General features: G+C 40.1%; 1 protein-coding gene across 4 annotated transcripts in view; it reads right to left on the bottom strand.

Moving 5' to 3' along the window:
- RHBDD1 (rhomboid domain containing 1) overlaps positions 1–14539 on the bottom strand; it is a 112988-nt gene extending 98449 nt beyond the window's left edge. For all 4 annotated transcript variants that reach the window (XR_004320106.1, XR_004320107.1, XM_032480376.1 and 1 more), the window contains exon 1: positions 14413–14539. The gene's annotated coding sequence lies outside the window, so the exon portion shown is untranslated. The remainder of the gene's footprint in view (positions 1–14412) is intronic.
- Positions 14540–21286: the final 6747 nt, after the last annotated feature.

The following is a 21286-nucleotide window of genomic DNA, read 5'->3' as shown; positions in this document are numbered from 1 at the left end:
CCCAGATTACCAAGCAGTCATTGGTAAGGTCACAGGTTATGTGATGACAAATCCAACCCAAGGTCATATCACCTGACACTTCTCCCCCAATCTACTCCATCAGGCCTGATTCAATCTGCTTAAAATCCAATCTCATCATGTCATCCCCTGTCTCCAGTCCGTCATGCTTTCTTACCGAGAACAGGCTTTCTGTACTTCATCACTGTAAGACTGAACAGAATCCTAGTTCACAGAATGACTCTGAAGCCTAATGGCCTGTGTTCAAGTCCTGCCTCAACTGCTTGGAACTGTATGACCATGGGCAAGTTCTTCATCAATCTAGACCTGCCTAAGTTTCCTCATTTATAAAACAGATACAAATAATAGTAAGACCTGCCTGATAGAGTTATTGGTAAGTTAGTCATATATGGAAAACAAACAGAACAATGCCTGAAACATAATAAGGACTTTATAAGTATTAGCTGATATAAAATCATCATCTGATCAATTTCAAGCATTTCACCCTTATGATGTGTATATAAATGTCTTTATGATGTTTCCGGCAATGTTATATATACACATCTCAGCCTTATAATGTTTACCTACCACAGCCCTGGGTAACATTTTCTTGTTTTGTTTTGTTTTTATTGTAGACCATGTCCTGCCTTTTATTTCTGTGGGCAGCAGCACATCTCACCAGCCAGAACACAGCCCAGGGAAGGGACCCAAAGCATGGGGGCATCCACACCCCCTTCCAGAGTGGAAAACAGCGTTCCCAGTTTTCTCCTTACAGCCATAAATAACATTATTCTCCAATAATAACTAATATTTACACAATTATTTATTGTTCACGAAGTAGTTAAGTATACTTGCTTCATTTCAATTCTCACAGTCCTGTGACAACAAAAATAGTTCCATGTTATGACTGGCTGGTCTACCCAGAACTTGGCAAAAAAATCACTTTACTGTCCTGTTAGCCATTCTGAAGCCTGCTCTGTAGATCTGTCCAGATGAGAAGTAGGAGCTTCCGCCCTTGAGACAGTCTCTGGAAGTTAAATGTCTCTGTCCAAGGTGCTAAATAATTATGGCCCATCACCACAGGCGGGCAGTTCCATGGGGCTCTCTCACCACCAGAGGTCACCAAAGTGAATTTCACATACTTCCCACAGTTCATATTTTAAATCTGACCATTCAAAACATAACCGCCCAATTTAATGGAAATCCTTTCAGCAGTTTTGGTGTGAAACCGTCAAAAAAGAGGCAGAAATCCTACTTTATCTTTTTTTTAGTATAGATAAAGAAACCAAGATGACAATGCTCATACACTGGACTACTAGGACTCAAGTCCATCACCAGCAGACGGTGCTGCTTGCCAGGCGAGCCCTTCAACTTTCGGTCTCTCACAAATGCAGCCCTGCAGCTACTGTCCATCCCTGTGAGAGGTGTCCATCGTCCTGCCTATCCATCACTCAAGAAAGCCAATGTCCACACTTCCACGGCACAAAACAAATGCCTTGAATGTCTACAAGGCGTTACATAAAAATCTCTTGAAATTCTAGGCAGGCCAGGAAATAGCTCAAACTTCGGCTTCACAACCAATCTTTTTAACTCAATAGAAATACTTAAGCAAGATGTCGACTACTTTTCTTTCATGTAACTGCTTCTTGGTGGGTAAACTCAAGTTTAAAAGAATTTTTTTTAAGTGCTAAAGAGGACTAAAACAATGTTTCATTTTTAGTTCAGTCTCTACTTGTATGTTGTAAAATTTAATTAGAGCTATTTTCAGTAATAAGTGAGAAAAAAGCGATTAAAAGGATGAAGTTTCAATACTTCCCATTTAGCAAAGGGCTGCTTCTTTTATGAAAAATAAGACCTTGCCAAAAAGATAAGGTGAAGCCACACATTTTAAGCTAGATATTGCTTCTGTCAAAAATGAGACCCACTACAATATGTGCATTATCAAGTGAGCCCTCACTATGGGTGCCTGGGGCCTGATCTCACTAGGGACCCTGGGAGCTGGCATGGAAGTGTCTCAGTGTTAGCTCCCAAAGGGCTAGGGGTCTGCTTTAACGCCCTATCACTGGTGGCTTGCCAGGGCAGGAAAAGTGGGGGCCAGGGATCTGAGAAAATACTCAGGCAAAGAACTGCAGTGCAGGAGGCTGGGAGTCTGTCAGAGTCACCAAGGGCACGGGGATGAGGGCAGGGCCATGACAGTGCTGCGGGCATCACTCCCTGACCTGAGACACACTCCCACCTGCTCCCCCCAACCCATTCAATTCTGCCCCATCCTTCAAAGCCAGCCCCTGTCTTGCCTCCTTAATATCGACTCCCTGATCACGTCAGCACTCACTAATCTTCCACAATGCCTTCTAAGTGTACGGTTCACCAGTGCCACCTGGATGTCACCAAAGGCCTTTTTCATCTCCACCACACTGTGTCCTCAGTGCACCTTGGGGAGAGCACATAACTGGAGTCCTGATTGGTCTCAATGGCTGCCTTTAGAGTTAAGAGCTATGTGAACTTAGGCAAGTCACTTAACCTGAGCCCCAGTTTCCCGCTATGGAAAACAGAATAGTGACAGTAACAGCTAAACCTGATCCAAGAATTCTCGTAAAGATTAAATGACTTAAAAACACCAAAGTGCTTAGAATAATGCCAAGCACACAGTAAATATTCATGAAATCTTAGCTATTGTTTTAATGATTTAAATAGAAATAACCACTTGCTACTGACTTACAGTTTTTCTAAATACAGATCAAATACAAAAATCCAATCATTGGCTAAAGTTACACACTTTACAGTAATAGTTAATCTTCGGTAGTGTTGTTCTCAAAGTTTACATGTGTGCCACCACCTGACACAGTTAATTCTTACATCAGGACCCAAAATTGAGGCCGCCCCGGTGGCCCGCCCATGTCCCAAGTCTAGACCTAAGCCAGCCAGCATTTATGGGAAACACCTCACTGCCCAGGAAACCCCACGCCAATCACACTCCTCCAGCTCAGCTTCAGCCAGCTCGCCTCACCCAAGAACACAGGACCTGCTGGACTTAGAGGTCCAGCTTGGACCTGGCTCCAGAGTCCTTGTTCTTCAAATGAAGTTCTGAGTCACATTTGTCTGCAGAGAAGTTGAGAGTTTTCAACTTTCAAGAGAGCCTATGTTCACACTCCAGCAGCGCATCAAGATGACCGTTTAAATGTTCCGACTAGTTACTGCTGTTGGGAGGGCTTCAGTTCCAGGTAAGCTGACTGTAGGACAGCAGAACGCGCAATCCCATAAGACATAAGGATTATCTTGAGTTGAACGCAATTAAGAAAAGCAGATACAACTAAAGCTTTCTACCCTCCCCTACCTGCTTAAAAGCGGGACATAAATTTACAAAGGTAGCCCCCTTGTCTACCAGGTAGAACGGAAGTTCAGCACCAGAGAAAAGCTTACAACCAGCTCCCAAAAATCTACACAGCAAACCTTACCAACCAGCCCTTATCTGCCACCAGTTCCCCCACCTATTTGCCTTCCTACTATTTGCTGCCCTAGAAACTCAAAGTCCTCTTCCCTTTGCCTTGTCACTTCTCTAAAAATGTATTGTTCTCTTGTTAAAATGCTATACAAGCCCAGGTTCTAACCGTCTCTTTGAGTTTCTCATCACTGGGTACTTCCACTGTGTGCACGACACATATGCTAATAAGTTTGCTTGTCTTTCTCTTATAAGTCTATCCTTTGTCAGTCCACCGGATAGGGCCCCAGTGGAGAACCTAGGAACGTAGAAGGAATAAATAATGTTTCCTCTCCTACTCAGTCTTGCCTGTGATCTGCAATTCGAGCCTGTGCCTCCAGATTGGAGGGTGCGAATTTACCCTGTGACCTCGATTTTCTGAAGGATCTAAGAAAAGTCATTGATTTTCAGTTTGCTCAGGGTTCTTCTTGTTGTGACCCTCGGGTTGATGACTTCTGAGCTCTTTACATGTCAGAGCTGAGGCAGGAAGTCAGCCCCCACTGCCTTTTAATAAGAGATACAACACTTCAACTACCCGAAAGAATTAGGAAGATTATTTGAGCATAAAGAGTAATCTTTTCCTAAGAAAGTGCAGTTGGCCACTTCCATTAAACATACCAAAATGTATATGCATTCTGAAATATTTCAAATGTGGAAAATCTCAGGACATAAAACTTTTACTCCACCAAATGTAATTATTTCTTGATACAATTCAACTTGTAGATCTATATTTGAGTAGTACAAAGTAACGTTCAAGTACCCAATTTCTTTTAGTAATTGTCATCATAGCTTAAAAAACAACAAAAATCTGTTTTTAAAATCAAATTAAAAACAAAGAAGTAGCAACAGTCCCAATGTCATTTTTCTCATTTGGGGATACACTCCATATAAACAGAGAAGCTGAGGGACAAAAGCCCCTGTGCCTTCTCCGACCTTCTCCCGCCAGGACCGGGAGCTGCCTGGCAAGGACTCTGGGAAGAAGGGGGTGGGGGTGGGGGATGTGGCGTGCGCCCTGCCTGGCACTCTTTCACCCTCTCAGGCCCTAACCTGCAAAATAAGGTTCAATTTGAGAAGGAAGCCACAGGGTGGCAAAAATATCTTTCCTACCTTTTAGAATTATTAGTCCAAAGGATCACTTTCTCAACTTTTAGCTCTTGTGTTTTGCCAAATCTCCAAAACCTGCACGGTCAGCTCATGTCACTTTGCCTTTGGAGAATGACTTTTGCAGAAATGGCGCCTTTATTTTATGAGAGGCCTTGACACAGGTCCTACTCCCCCAAGGGACTGCCAGGAGGCAGCATCTTCGCATTCGTGTAAAACACCCTCCAGACTTACCGCTCCTTGTGCAAAGTCCCATCAGAGCTAGAAAAAGCTTCATTTCACCTAATACACACATATGCTTTCTTCTGCCAAGAGCTACTCAGCCATTTGTTTGCTTCTTGTCCCCCGCCGCTTTACTACTCGCTTCTGTCTTTTCTAAAACCGATACTTTCTGAAAATAGGTAAATAATGTACAAATATGGGCCAAGATGAAAAATGTGAAGTCAGTTCAATTCAGAGGATAAGTCAGGGAAGCTTCCTCACCTGCACCAGACTTTAAAAGAGAAAAAAATGGATAAAAGGAGGAAAGGTATTTTAAAGGGAGGAAATAGCACGCATGCGCTGTGAGCGCAGAGACAGGAAAAACATTAAATAGACTTGGTGAAGTTTAAGATCATTAGGCCAGTCAGTTCCACTACAGCACTTGTTTTGAAACAAGCAAGTCTGTTCAAATGCAATTAATATATCTGGGAACAATTTGAGCACAGTGCAAATTCTGCATCTGATGATGCACTATTTCATCAGCAAGAATCCCTGGGTGAATGCGGGAAACTGCACCCCTTGAAGAAAGCTGCCCAGGAATTCAAAAATGCCTACCTTGGCACACCTCAAACATCCACCCGCTACCTCAGTTCACTGAGTATTTTATGAGTTACCTCCAACCACATCTGCAATCACAGCCTGACATCCAATCCAGCTAACCCGCCTGACAATAATTCACAAGCTGCAATCCGACAACTGCTTCCACAAGCAAAGTTCAGGACTTTTTGAAAGTAAAGCGCCATATTTCTTATAGTAAGCACTTCTGTATTTCTATAACATTTAACAGGTGTAAAACTATGCTACCATTATTTTTCCTCCTTTTTTTTTTCTAATGTACCACTGACAAAGTTTTTGAGTTTTCTGCTCCTAAGACCATGTGCACCATGAGCTCTGTGGTTTTTACTGCATGATTTCTCATAGTATGACGTCACGTCTAGCCGAGCTGACTACTACCCTGGTCTAAAGTGTGTGGCAGGGAGGACCTGTACGCAGGGACTGCTGCTCATTAGCCATTGTTATCTCACCTCCACTCTGTGTTTTACTCCTACCATCCCATTTATTAACCAAAATCACCCAAGTTAGAGGCTCTCAACACTCAAATATTTACATACCACATGCTCTGAACTTTCTCAGACAAATTTGAATAAGAGAAGGCAAATTCTCTTTCAATCTATCAAATATGCCCCTTATTCTCCCCCTTATGTCTCCTCCACCAAAAGTTGCTTTACCTTCCTTCACATGGAATTTAAAACCAAGATTCATTTAGTTTTGGCATTTGTTGACTTGACCGTATGTCCTAAATGTGCCAAGGTTTCATGTCGGATTATAATTATTGAAATACACAGACAACACCTGTGTTTGGCCAGATGATTTTCATAAGAGATACCAGCATAATATTCAGTTTGAGTGTAATAGTTCCAGCAAAGTAAGAACCCAAGATCAGATGCTCTGACAACACATGCAGCTCAGTGAACCAACTGCATTTACATGCACTGTGCATGTTTCACTTCTAGACAGCATACAAGGTCAAATCACTAACTGTCAGTTACAATAAGCTTCCAAACTTCTGGTCAATTACCTGGTTAATACCAAAAGACAAGGCTATGACATCATTACGGTTATAATTAATTTACACAGATCAGCTTCCTGTTAATCAAATACATCTTTAAAAGCATTTAATTATTTTTCACCTAGAAAGCAACTCTCAGCTTTGTTAAATGAAAAGCAAGCTTGCTGAACTCAACGTGAAAGGCTGTCAGGCTGCTCTAAGACACAAAGGACAAAAGCCTTCACAGGACACACTCCTGCAATACAGGAGCCACTGCCATGTTCACAGCAAACAGAAACAAAGATGACGGATAATACAAGACATCTGAACAGCTTCCGAACATAAAGAAGTTGTCCAGGAACTGGGGGTAAACAGAGAGGCTCTGGAAAAAGAAACACCACAGTGCTTTTTGTCAAAATGATACACAGGACCAGCAATAGTAACGTATGCAGGACAGGACAGGAGTTAAGGGCATGATCTTTGATAAGAGCTCCACAGTACACCAGCTACATAACCTCAGCAAAGTTATTTAGCTGCTGGTTTCTGACCTGTGCAAGGAGATAATGCAGCCTCATCTGGTGTTGTGACACTTAAATGAGATTATATATAATCATAAATTGGGAAATGATAGTACTTTAACCTATATAAACACATGAATTAAAATAAGGCTTAAGATTAAAATTTTTAAATAGCTTTAAAGTGTTTTTATAACTTAGTAAACAATTAGCATTTTTCTGGGCTATCTATGATCCTACATTTTTAAACAGCATCATGTGATTTAATTACACATTTTTTTTTAATAATAATATGATGGGGCATGTGAAGGGCACATGAAAATAGAAATACTTTTTAAACTAAATTTTATAATAAAATCTCAAACCAGAGTTTTTGTCAAGATCATCTTTAAATTAGCATTAAATTTGAGAATTTAACGAGCCTCAGGATTTCAGGATTAAAAAAAACTCTATGTCAGATGGCAAAATTTTTATTTTTCTGTCTTTTTTAAAGTGCTAGTCTTCACAGAAATGATCAGATTATCTTCATACAGGAAAAATGAAACACTGGATTTTGTATATAATCTTGACTTTTGCTCCACAGTGAGGTGAATTAGTGTCAACTCCAATTCGGATCCATCACCACTTATGATTTCCAGGATCAATCATAAGCTGGTTCCTTCTCTCGCAGCCTACAAGTTTTAGTGTAATGAGGGCTCATTAAAGTTCCCCGACTGACAGCCCTTCAGACGTAGGTCCTTAAACCAAGAGGTACACAGGGAGCAGCCATGCCAGCACCCCACCATCACTCCCTTCGAGACGATTTAAGCAATTCCATTCTCACATTTGCTCCACACTAGACTTCTTTGTCTACCTAAAGTCAATAAAAAAAAGGTGATAGCCATAACCCCATTTAAATTAACTTGTGTAGGAATTGTGAGTGAATTATTTATGTAACTGAAATCCTCCCAGCACAAGGACCAGTCAAGCGGGGAAAAGCATGCCAGACTTCAGAGATGTTTATGTTCCACAAGCACACGGGACGTCCACTAATTACCAGGTGGTGGATAGCTTGCACACCTCATTCTTTCAGTAGCAGGTGAGAGATGGCTCTCACTCCCATCGGACCCCCATTTCTGGGGGGACCAGAAATCAAGGGTGCTTTTCCTACACTGATTCAAGAATGACAGTGATCAGAGCTGGAATAACAACTCTCTCCCTGGAATCTAAAACTCGTGCAGAGACACAAAGAGCAACAACGCCTCCATCTGACACTCAAAACATTAACTTAAAGAATTTTCCAGATCTACCAAGGTCTACCTAAGCCTCAAGAGCTCAGCTAGCTGCTGTCCTATGGTCGGGTTTTTCTGTAGATTTTCTGAGCTTATCCATATACTTCCAATAAACCTCTTGTTCTTGAATAAATTATCTTGATAACTTAGTTAACTTAAATTCTACTGTTTGTAGTCAAAGAACCCTACCCAGATATTAGGGCATTTGCCAAGGGCTGGCAGCAATCCTAGCTCATTTCAAGCATCACCAACTCTCATTTTTTTACTGAGTACAACACTCTAGCTGATGGGAGGACCAAAACGTGTAGGGGATATAAACAGCATCTCAAAGGTCTGCGACGGGCGTGCTATTCCCAAAGGAAGAGGCATGCACAGAGCTGAGGATGGGTAACTCCTGCATAAATAAGGCAAAATCCTCTTTCAGTCGTACTCTTACTGTATAAACAGACACTGGATGAATAATGTTATTTCAAAAGGGAAAACTGATGGTCTAAAATTTTTCTACTTATACAAGGTTGATGTTTTTAAAGAATACACCTAATTACTGCAGTGATTTTCAAAACACTGGACTCCCTTTGTTCGTCATTGAAAGTAAGACTAGTCTTCACGTTTAATAAAATGTTATCACTTTATAAAAACTTATGACCAGAACTTCAGGACAATGAATCACTTAGATTCACAGAAGGATAGAAGGAAGGAAGGGAGGGGAGGAAAGGAGAGAAAAAGGGAGAGGGAGAGACGGGAGGGGGGGAGGGGGAAGGAAGGAAGGAAGGAAAAAGAAAAAAGAAAAAACAGGAATAAGAGGCTTCTTTCAGTCTCACAGCCTTCAGGAAAGAATATGGAAGTATCCTACGTGCTTTTCCGTGGAAAGCTATCCCCCGCCTCACTTTTCACCATCATGCAGTTCATTAACGGACGTAAATCTTCGTATCTGTCTAATCACGTACCCAGAGAAGGAAACCAATGGATGTGAAACTATAGCAATAAAAACATTAAGCACATAATTTTATGTATCACTGTCTATAGTCCATCATTTATTAAATATTCGAGCATCTACTAAGGGACAAGCTCCGTCCTTTCAGGCAACCATGGCCTTGAGAGAGAAGCAGACACACAAACAGTGTGGTAAAGACCTGCACCAGGGCTGTAATATAAAGGTGCGTGGAGTGCTTGGAAAACAGCAAAAATAAGACGGAAGTTTGATATGGGGTGGGGGAGGGGAGAGAGAAAGAAAACACTGGGGCAGGCATTATCCTGTGGGTAATGGGGGAGGAAGGGAGATGAAATGACCCAGGAAATTCAGTCAAAGCAGTGGAGCCATTTCACAAAAAGAAATGGACTTAAGTCATCACTTGGTGGACATACAGCTACAGTCTGAACACTGAGAAAGCTAAAAGGTCCCTTATTAAAACAAAATCAACATCCCTTGGAAAGAGAAAGAAGCAGCCCTGAACACTTTGGCGTCAAAGAAGGGACTTCCCCTCATGGGCAGCACATGCAATATTGTTCCCACTTCTGTTCAAACTTAGCATCACAACTGATTTATTACAATACACATCACTGCAAATTTCTGATATCTGTAATATAAAAAGGGATCAAAATTTCTTTCCAAGTGTTGCCCTAGAGGCTTTTCTCAAGGGCAAAAAAAATCCAAAACTAGAAGTAGCTGCTAAGACACACCCCCCCCAATATATTATTTATATGAAACTGAAGTCATTGTAATATGTATCTACATTTCATTCATAACTATCTTGATATTGTGACTCTGGGTTAAAAATGCATAAGCAAGTTAACACCGTGGAGAAACAGCTGTTGGTGTAACGACAGCATTCCCGGAGCTGAAGCCAGATTCGCGGTCAAATCCGGATGCCATCACTTACTAGTACGTGGCCTTGGACAAATCACATAATCAGTCCTGCTGAGCCTCGATTTCTTTACCCATGAATGAGTAAAATTCCCCTTACTTCCTGGAGACATTGGGAAGAATAAATGAAACAGCAGATCATGTAAAAGTACACAGCATAACCGCAAAGTTTGTTTTCCATTCTCCCTTCCTCTCCACAAACTAATGAGCGTTTTACCCCCGTGGAACTAGACTTTATTGCTTTATAATTATGATGTGCATGTAACAATGTCCAAGAGAGGAAATGGTAAATAACACCAACATGCCAACCTGAACGCACACGTTGTTAGCTGGCTACCAGCTAGATCCCAAAGGGCTCTTACACACTATCTATTGCTTCCCAGAAATGTGATATATTTTCTCTCCTGAATACAGCCAAAATCATCCACCGGCTTTGAAATATCACCATCATGATGCTGCACAGAGCAGCTGGTTGATTGAACGTGACTGCCCCTCCCCCACACTCCAGCTGTCACCAGGATCCCACCCCTACGTGTGAAAAAAGACAATGTGATATTGCTACTCCTTTATTAATAACAAGCTAACAAATACTTGGCATTGGAAATTTTTTCTTAAGTTCACTATTAACTAAAAATTAACTCCTTAGGAAAAATCCTTTCCTTTATCGTATAAACGCAAACCAGCTGCTTTCATACAACCAAAAAACCAAGGGACAGTAAACACAAGGCGTGTATTTCCACTGACTACTTGTTTCTTTTTCCTTGCATTATCTGTAATGCTAAACAACAGCCAGTTAAAATACAAAATAGCTTTAACCAGGATACAGCTGTCACAGCTTAGAGGGATTTAAGAAAAACAAAACAAAACTTAGATGATTTCTCAAAAAAAATTGCATAGATTCCTCTCTGTTTTTGTATAATATGAGTCAGATTGAAGGCTGGATTTTTTAAAAAATAATCACTCAACTTCTCTGCATTAGGAGCTACATATACGTTTGACATGGCTGAACACCCTGGGAGTTGTCTTCAGAACAAGCTTGTGAATTCCACTCAGGAATTCTCAACACTCTTTTTCAGGTACAGCTCATTCCCTGAGGGTTTCTACCCTACAGATGAAGGATCCGACACCCTGTGCCCTGGACTCCGAGGTGCCAGGGACATGCCTTGGAGTGTCACTGCAGGAGGCTGAAGGTGAGCACCAACAGGCAGGGTCTGTGCCCTTCGACCTTTCTTCTCTTAAAGCCTCTCAACTCCTGAGCTTTACAGGTAAGATTCTGCAAAGATGGTCCCCTGCTAAAATTATCTGAGGCCCCCTGCCTAGATGACTACAATTGCAGCAGAAAAGGAAATTATCTTTTTAAGGCAATCTATCTTTAGAATGGTTTTTAAAAAGAATTTTGACATACATGCACTTACCTAACTTAACTGTACAGGTTGTCTCCACCCCATATTTTAACTAGTAAACAAAATTATGACCTAGTATGACTAGGTAGTTTGAAGTAGTTTCCGGGCTCATATATTCATATGCAATATATACAAACTACATGAAATTTTTGATCATTTAAAAAATGGAACATAAAACTTTCCCTTCGCTATCATTAAGCATCTGTATCAAAATACAATAATGATTTCAGCGCTGACAGCACTTTCTTATTCTTTGGTGCATGTTTTGAGCGAGGTCTCATCTCCTGTAACACAGCGCCCCCTTCTATAGCTGACTGTTCCGCTTAACTGAAGATAATCCATCAACCCCTGACCTTGACCTTCCAGTAAACACTCAAAACAACGTACAGAAGATGCTCTGTTACATGATAGAACTGCTGAGAGTTTTAACTTTCTCCAAGTGTTCACTTTCTCTCATTCACAATGACATGAAAGCTTTGACTCTTCACTTCAGCATTTTGCTTAAAAAGAAAAGCAGCAAGCAGCACTGTTGGGTAATAACAAAATTATCTTAATTATAAAAATATTACGGGGAAATGAGTAAGATCAAGTTAGGTTTGAGGTGATAACCATCTTTTCTCCCCTGTGCAATGCGCACCAGTTGCTGAGTCTAACAGACATGTTTTGTACTTAATTTCATTCCATTTAATGCCCTTGGGTGGTCACACACAGTCTCACCTACTTTACAGAAGAGGAAATTCAGGTTGGGAGTGTGTTAACCTGTCTAATGGACAACATCAGTACATTGCAGAGGCAGGGTTCAAAGCAGGGTCTGCTCCACCAAAAACCATCGCTACACATCTGCCTCTTTGACACAGAGAACAAGAAAAATGTGGCCTTTGAAAAATGAATGCTTCATGATGGGGCACTGCTAATTTAGCAGTAGCGATAACAAAATTATTTACAGAAGTTGATGTGCAAGCTGACTCATGTTTCTCTGAAAACTCTCTCACCCACAATAACTTGTCCCAGGTCCTAAGTCTAGGAAACACTCAGGACCAGTGGAAGCTAATTAATGTGCTAAGGCCACAGTGTGGCCCTGACTCTTCTCAGCACTGCCATGAGTTTAGGCTTTAGGGCAGCTGCTTCAAGTCCTGAATATTTCTCTTTCTACCCCCAACAATGACCCCCTGAAAAGGGAAGGAAAAAGACGAAAGTCAACCCTGCAACTGACATTCTGTAAAAAAAACAGCAGCTGGAGGGCACATCCAACAGAACTCCTGCAGTGCTTCCAGAAAACAGAGGCATGGAGAGTGTTTACGATGAGGCCTTCTGTGCTACTGTGGAGCTGTACGACATACGGGAGAGAAAGATAAGGACAGAAACATCTTCAGTCTTGTCTCGTTTCCAACTCGCTACTCAATAGTACTCTAAGGCTAAGGCTGATCTCTGGTCAGTAACCCACCCTGCTTTCTTTACCAAATTCTGGGTAAAGAGAAGGTATAATTAAGCTGAAGAAACCAAAAGGCCAAAGATTTTTTTTTTAAAAAACTACTCTTTAACACAATTACTAATGCGGTTCTTAAACACAATACAGCATTGTTATTAATCAGTACATACTGCTGTAACTTTTAACTGAATGTCCTATATCCAGAAATCTCAAATGTATACAACTGAGCATCCATAAATAAATAAAATGCCCCTTAAGCAGCAGAAGGGGCACAATATTCATGCACTACAACTCGTATCTAACCCAGGAAAGAATCCTTCCTGCATAACCTATGCCCTTATTTTATGCAGTTCTGACAAGTTACTCAATTATATTTCATCTTTGAGTGCTTTCTATGTGTGTTGATGTTAAACACTTTCCCTGCATTTTCGCATTGAATTCTTTCAGCCCTGTGAAGTAACCTTTAACTAACTTGCCCCAGGTCCTACACCTAGGAAATGCTTTAACTGAATTCAAATTTCATTCTGCGAAGACACAATGGCTGTTCTTTATCACTACAGTCAGTAATTCTCAAACTTTAGTACTCAGGTGCATGGGGACCAATTGAAAGTCTTGTTAAAACAGATTTCTGATTCATTAAGTCTGGGCTAAGACTCCAAAATTTGCATTTCCAACAAGTTCCCAGGTGATGCTAATGCTGATGCTAGTAGTCCTGGACAATTCAGGAACCCAAAGCACTGCTATTTTTCTAAAATTACTTGCTTTCCCAAGCTCTGCCACGCCAGCAGCAAATTAGAAGTTTTTAGGTTTAAAGGTTATTAGAACTAGCAAAAAATGTCATCTAAATGTGAGACATAAGACAGATTTTTAAGAAGCAATTCCAAAGGACTGAAAAAAAATAAGCAGCAAAGTGTAGCTGTCAGAGTGAACTACCCATTTCGATGACTAAATCATGACTATGCAATAATTTATTTTGATAGCAACGCTTAGCTTCTGCTCCATTTGGAAAAACATTATTTGTGCATGTGATCCGTTTTTGGAGAGATTTTTTTAAGGCCTGAATACAAAAGGGTTAAATACCCTTAGTGTATTTCCTGTTCCCTATTAAGAGAAGTATCACTACTTAGGTTAAGACTGTTTTCCACACACTTGCGGGAAAGTTACTCTTTCAAGAGAAACCGAAAGTGCAAGCTGTTGGTGATGCAACGTCGCTTCAAACTCCCTGCCTTCAAAAGGAATCCTTCAAACCCCCCCAGAGCCAGCCCCATCCTCCGAGCTTCTCCCTGTGCAGTCGACCTCAAGCAGAGACTGGGACGAAGACGGTGGAACCCCCATAGAGTCGCTCCGGGAAACCCAGTCCCGGTTCTCCGGCCGGACGAGATTCCCAGGATGCGGAGGCTGCGCCTCTAACCTCGCCCCCGCCCCGGCCCCTGGGTGGCGCCCACCGCCGCCCCGCAGCCCCCGCCCCGCCGCCGGCGCAAAAGGCCACAGACGCGGCTCAAAACGGACAACGGGAGCGGCGCCGAGCAGACGCGGAAACTCACGCTCTCTACGGCCCGCCTGCGTCCGTCCCCACGTCTTCGCGACCACGTGCGTCATCACGCACGGGCGCCCGCTCCCGGACGCTCCAGATCCCGAGGGGCGGGGAGAGCGTGTGATCCGCTTCGCGACGCGGCTGGCGTGGCCCCAGGTCGGGGGGAGGGGGTACCGTAAAGCGGGGCGGCGGGCAGCGGCGCATGCTCAGTTGCGCGCGCCCGCGCTTTTTTTCTCGCGGGCTGGGGGTGGGTCAAGACCGCGTGTGGTGGCGGTGGCTCGAAGGAGGCTCCGGGGACGCGACGGGGAAAGGACTGCGGCTGAGCGCGGTGTGGAGGGCTTGTATCTTCGTCTCGTCCTCCAGGCTCTAAGTGACACGTAGCTAATAATAACACCTTTTTGCCTTAAGCTGGCCGCCCACCACCCGTAAACCTGCCTTCGAGGGGTTGCAGGTGGGGTGGAGAAGCGGCGAGTGGGCCCCGTCGCGGCTGAGAAACTTCTTTCCGGGCCCCAGCAGCGCCCCAGGCTCGTGATCCGCGGCGTGGAGGAGTCATGTACTCTCTGTGAAGTGGATGGCGGGGGTTACAGAAATCTTAATGAGTTATCAGATGGCAGGAGAGCTCCCCATCGCCGACCTCAGGGCCGAACCCGCGGTTACAAAGCAGGCCAGCAAAACAAGGTCGTGCTTTTCCCTCCCCAGAGCTTAGGTCTGAGGTTGCATTTCTTTGTTTGCCCATTTAAGGGCTTTAGGTGTTAAGTGTTTCGGTTATTGTGTCATTTGATGCAATTTTAATTATGGGTTTTGCTTCTTCTCTGGAACAAGTTTTACGTTCGGTTATAGGAGTCAGGTTAAGTTAAATGCTGTATTTCATACAATATGAGAAAACTGTCTTACATGGTACGGAATTTTCTCATAACTAGGGGGATAAATATGCCTTACCCAACGAAGAAACCAAATGCAGGTGGTTTTATGCTGCTCTGTATTTATCAGAAGTTGTGGCAGCTGTGTTTAGATTACTTAAAAACTGCCTGAATCAGAAGAGTTTTGATTTTCTTTTGTTACTGTGTAGTGCGAGAATTCTTCATGGAAATGGCTACTTTGGAGTCTGAAACTTAAGTGAAGATTTGGCTCACGTGCAGGGTACGTAACAGACCTTCAAGTGATAAAGAAGAATCTTAGCAATTTGCAAGTATGTTCCCTGAGCCTTACAAGTTATCCCTTTCTTTTAGAAACAATATGCTGATCAGAAAGTTGGCTGATGATGAGAAACGGCATTTCTGGAAATAGAAAGTAAACTGAAGGTTGGAAGGGTGGAGGTGAATTGCCAATAGAAGTGTTTTATACATTCCCTAGAAAAAAAGTGATTTCTCAAGAAGAGGGGGTTCCCTTTTATCCTGATCCATGATCATATGCATCAGCTTAATTAACGTTAATCCTTATCTTCCATTCTCTAACACCATTTACACCTTTCTATAAGTGCATCATTTTTCTTGTCCTTATCTTAATATATCAAATACAGAGATGGTTTTAAGGGAGCCACAAATCAATAAATCTCAATACAGTAATCACATAAAAATGTCATTTTATATTTAGAGATTAAGAATATAGTTAGGCAGTTATATTCAATTTCAGATATCATCAGTGAAATTTTTCATAACCATTTATGAGGACAGAAAAACCTAGCTTTTAAAAAATGACCTTTTTTTGTCCTATATGATTCATTGAGCAGACAGGAATTTTTTTTTAAGCCTATTGAAATCAACATTGAAATTGACAAACATGACTTGGATGATAATTGTATATCTTAAACGTTAACATATGTAACAGTCAGCAGGATCCTTTCACTGAGGCAAGGCTTTAAAATACCAAAGAATCAATGCCGTAAGAAGTGCTTTAACAAAAAAAGTTATGCAATTATTAAATTACCTTGTAAGATAATTTCTAAAAGCTCAAAAGTATTCATGTATCTTAATTGTGAGAAAAAGCAGCATTATGCACACTATATATAATATTTGAAACCTATGTAATGCCCTGGATAATTTTTTATTTTATCAAAAATGTGCAAGATAGCAACAATACCTGGAATTAAGCCATCTGATTTAAACAAGTGTTCTGCAAATGAGAAGTTGTGGTAACAACCTTTGTACAGTTCATGAATCTAGGATTAGAACTGGCAGGAAGGCAGATTAGTTTTATTCTCAGTTTTTAAACCTGGATTGAAGGTGAGAAAACATCAGACAACACCACCATGAGCAGATAACACAACTGGATTATTTTTTTAAAGCGCTTGCTTGTTATCTAATTGGTTTTAATGGATGAAGTATTTTATTATACCCATCACAGAAAGATGTATGAAACTCAGCAAAGAATTTATACCTTTACTGTTATGAAAAAGCTTGCAAATTAATTCAAGAACAACTTGAGAACTATAAAAATAGAAAATTGCATCATGTAGTATGATGCTAAAAAGACTAACAGTGACAGACCATGCAAAAGGCAACCATGAGAGATTTGCAGTGACTATAATGATGTGAGACAAAGTAGACTTTAAGACAAATATTTCTAGAAACAGTCATTGCATAAGAGGGTCAATACATCAAGAAGATACAACCATTAGAAATGTATGTGCACTGGAAACAGCCCTAAGTACATGAAGCAAAAGTTGTTAGATGTGAATGTAGAAATAGACAATAATAATTTGGTATTTTAATATATCATACTCTCAATAATGGATAGAACTAGACAGAAAACCACCACACTATCAATCTAAGATATGTAACAACCACTGTGTTTAGTGACAGCAGAATTTATGTTCTTTTAAAGAAGTGTATTCTCCATGATAGTTTACATACTTGGCCGTAAAACAAGTCTCCATAAATTTAAGAGGTTTGGAACTATGCTAAGTATGTCATCTGATTACAGTGGAATTGTATCAGGAATAGACAATAGGAAGAAATTTGGAAAATCCCCAAATATTTGCAAATTAAATTACTCTTGGGCCAAAGGAGAAGTAACAAAGAAAACTAGAAAATATTTTGAGCTGCATGAAAATGAAAACACATTGAAATGTATAGGTTGCAACTAAAAGAGTAAAGGGTATTTGCTGCTTTAAGCACCTATATTAGGAAAGGAAAAGGGTTACAATATTCTATGCTTCTACTTTAAACACTAGAAAAATAAGAGCAACTTAAACGTATAGCAAACGAAAGGGAGGAAATAACGATCATACTGGCAACAAGTGAAATAAGAGTAAAAATAGCGAAAATCAATGAAAATAAAAGTTGGTTCTTTGAAAAGATCAGGGAAATTGATGAACCTTTATTAGGCTGACCAAAAAAAGAAAAAAAAGAAAACAAATTACCGAAATCAGAAAAGCAATATATTACACCCACCTGAGCAAAATTAAAAGAGACTATGAGTAATTTTATGCCAATGGATTAGGCCATATAGATAAATTGGACAAACGCCTTGAGAGACACAAATTGCCAAAACTGAATCAAGAAAATGAAATCTGAAAAGAGTTTGTATTCATTTCCTAGGCAAACATAACAAAGTAACACAGACTGGGTAGCTGAAAACAATAGAAATTTATGTCCCAGTTCTGGAGGCTAGAAGTTCGAGATCAAGGTTTTGGCAGGACCATGCTCTCTCTGACACTTGTAGGGGAGAAGCCTTGACGCTGTCTAGCCCCTGGTGGTTTGTCAACAATCCTTGTGTTCCTTGGTTTGCAGCAGTGTCAACTTCAGTCTCTGCCCCCATCATCACGTGATGTTCTCCCCTCATATGTCTGCCTCCTCTCCTTATTCAGACACCAGTCATTGTAGATTAAAAGCTCAGCCCACTCCAGTATGACCTCATCTTGACTGATTACATCTGCTGTGACTCTTTCTAAAGAACACAGTCCGAGGTCCTGGGGGTTAGGACCTCGACATATCTTTTTGGGTGACACAATTCAATCCATCACAGTCCTGTAACTAGGAGTGAAATTAAATCAATACTTTAAAATATTGCCACAAAGAAAAGCCCAGGCTTAGGTGGATTCACTGATGAATTCAATCAAATAGTTAAGGTAGAAATGCTACATGCAGACGCTTTCTGAAATAGATGAGAGAGCACTTCTCAATTCAGTCTATGAAGATGTTTATTTCTCTGATACTACAGATAAAGACATTATAAGGAAAGAAAGCTGCAGATCACTATCTCTCAAGAACATTAAAAATCCCCGCCCAAAATGTTTGCAAACCAAATCCAGCAATGCATAAGAAGGACTATATGCCATGAATGCAAGGTTGATTTAATGTCGGGAAAAAAAAAAAAGGTAAAACACCAGATAGTAAACCAAAGGACAAAAACCACATAACATCTCAATAGATACAGAAAAGCATTTGACAGAATTTAACACACATGATAAAAACTCTGAAAAAGTACAGTTAGAAGGGAACTTCCTCAATCTAATAGAGGGCATCAATAAAAAACCTATAGCTAACATCATACTTACTGGTAAAACACTGAATGCTTTCCCCCTAAGATGAAGAGTAAGGCAAAGATGTCTGTTCTCACCACTTACATTCAAAATTTTACTGGAAGTTTTAGCCAGTGCAGTGAAGAAAACAAAAGAAAAAGCATCAAATTGAATAGGAAGACATAAAACAGTTTTTATTGACAGATGACTTGATCCTACATGTAAAAATCTTAAAACACATGCACACACACACAAATAAACACTACTAAAATTAATAAATGAACTTAGCAGTGTTTGGGTACAAGGTCTCTGTATATTTCTATATGCTACAAATTAACAGTTCAAAAATAGCATTAAGGAGATAACTTCATTCCAAATAGCATCACAAGGAGTAAGATACTTTGGAATAAATGTAATAAAAGAGATACAAGACTCCTAACACTGAAAACTACTTAAAATGGCTGAGAGAAATTGCTATTTCATGTTCACACACTGCAAGGCTCAATGTTGCTAACATGGCAGTTCTCCTCAACATGATCTATGGATTCATAACAATCTCAAAAAATCTTAGCAGGCTTTTTTAAAAAAATGGAAATTGACAAGCTGATACTTAACGATAGTAGTGTTTTTCTTAAACTATATTTATAATACTTGAAGCCCATGATGATTTTAGGGTTGAGCAATAGTATTTATAACTTAGAATAAAAGATGTATAATAGAATTTTGAAAAAGAATAAAATTGGAGGAATGACACCACCCAATTTCAAAATACACTCTAAAGTTATAATAATAAAGATAGGTTATTACTGGTGTAAGAGTAGGCATAGAGATTAATGGGACAGAATTTAAATAACCTCCAATGTGGTCAGTTGATTTTCAACTAGATTGCCAAGGCAAAGGATAGTCTCTCCAACAAATAATGCTAGGAAAATTGGACATCTATATGAAAAAAAGACTATTAACTTGGACTCATACTTCACACAATACACACACAAAAAAACTCCAAATGAACATAGACCTAAACATAATAGCTAAAGCTATAAAATTTCTGGAAGGAAACACAAGAGAAAATCTTTGACGTCTTAGGTTAGACAAAGGCTTCTTAGCTATGACACCAAAAGCATGACCCACAAAAGAAACACTGATTAATTAGACCTCAAAATTAAAAAAAAAAAATTGCTTTTTAAAAAACATCACTAAAGAAAATAAAAAGCAAGCCACAGACTGGAAGGAGATATTTGCAAACTTTATACCTGATAAAGGATTTGTATGTGGGATATTTAAAGTATTCTTACAACTCAAGAGTAAGATATACTATTCAGTTAAAAAGAAGGCAAAAGAGTTGAGTAGACACCTAAGAAGATACATGAATAACTAATAAACATATTTAAAATATTCCCAACATTAGTCATTAGGAAGATGCCATTTAAAACCACAATGAGATACCCAACATTCCCCTACCTCCCCCTGAGGGACTATAATTAAAAAAAACACTGACTGTAATAATAAAACACTGAATATGGAGAAACTAGAATCTTCATACATTTCTGGTGGGGATGTAAAATGGTGTGGCCACTTTGGAAAATATGTGATTTTTTTTTTTTTAAGTTAAACATACACTTAGGATACAACTCAGCAGTTCCACTCTTCGGAATCTACCCAAGAGAAATGAAACTTACGTCCACAAAAGACTTGTATGCCAATTTCAAAGCAGTATTATTTATAATAGCCAAAAACTGCAAATGATCTAAATGGTTATCAAGCATTGATAGATAAAGCAATAGAAAATACACAAATTGCCAATTCATCCTACAATCTGGATGAACCTCAAAAACAGTATGCCGGTTGAGAGAAACCAGATCCAAAAGATTACATGTTGTGTAATTCTCTACGTATGAAATGTCCAGAAAAGGTAAATCTATAGAGACAGAAACTAGGAACTAGTAGTGGAAGCTGGGTTAACTGTAAATGGACATGAGAAAAATTTTTGAGATGATAGAAATGTTTAAAACTAGACTGTGATGATGGTAATCCAACTCTAAAAATTAATTAAAATCGCAAAGACTCTATACACAGACAATGGCTGCATTTTATGATATGTAGATTCTACCTCAAAGCTGTTTGTGGATGCCTTCCTCTAGGAACTTTGAGTCTTGTATAGAAGCCAAGGGATCTACATAAACTTCAGCGAAACGAGATAGAAAGAGCTGACTTCTCTAAGTGAGGTTTAGTTAAATTAACTTGGGACTTAAAAGGAAGCTAACGTTGACTAGAACTGTAGACGTGTGAGGATGCTTTGTGGAGTTGACATTTGAATAGTTTCCTTGAGGTACAAGTGGGATTGGACTTCAATGAATGGAAGAGAATTCCAGGCCAAAACAAACAAACAAACAAAATAGTGAAATGAGAACAATATTACGAG

The sequence above is a fragment of the Camelus ferus genome, chromosome 5 (genome assembly GCF_009834535.1).
Source record: "Camelus ferus isolate YT-003-E chromosome 5, BCGSAC_Cfer_1.0, whole genome shotgun sequence".
In the NCBI taxonomy this organism is placed as follows: domain Eukaryota; kingdom Metazoa; phylum Chordata; class Mammalia; order Artiodactyla; family Camelidae; genus Camelus; species Camelus ferus.
This window is presented reverse-complemented; position numbering and strand designations above follow the sequence as displayed.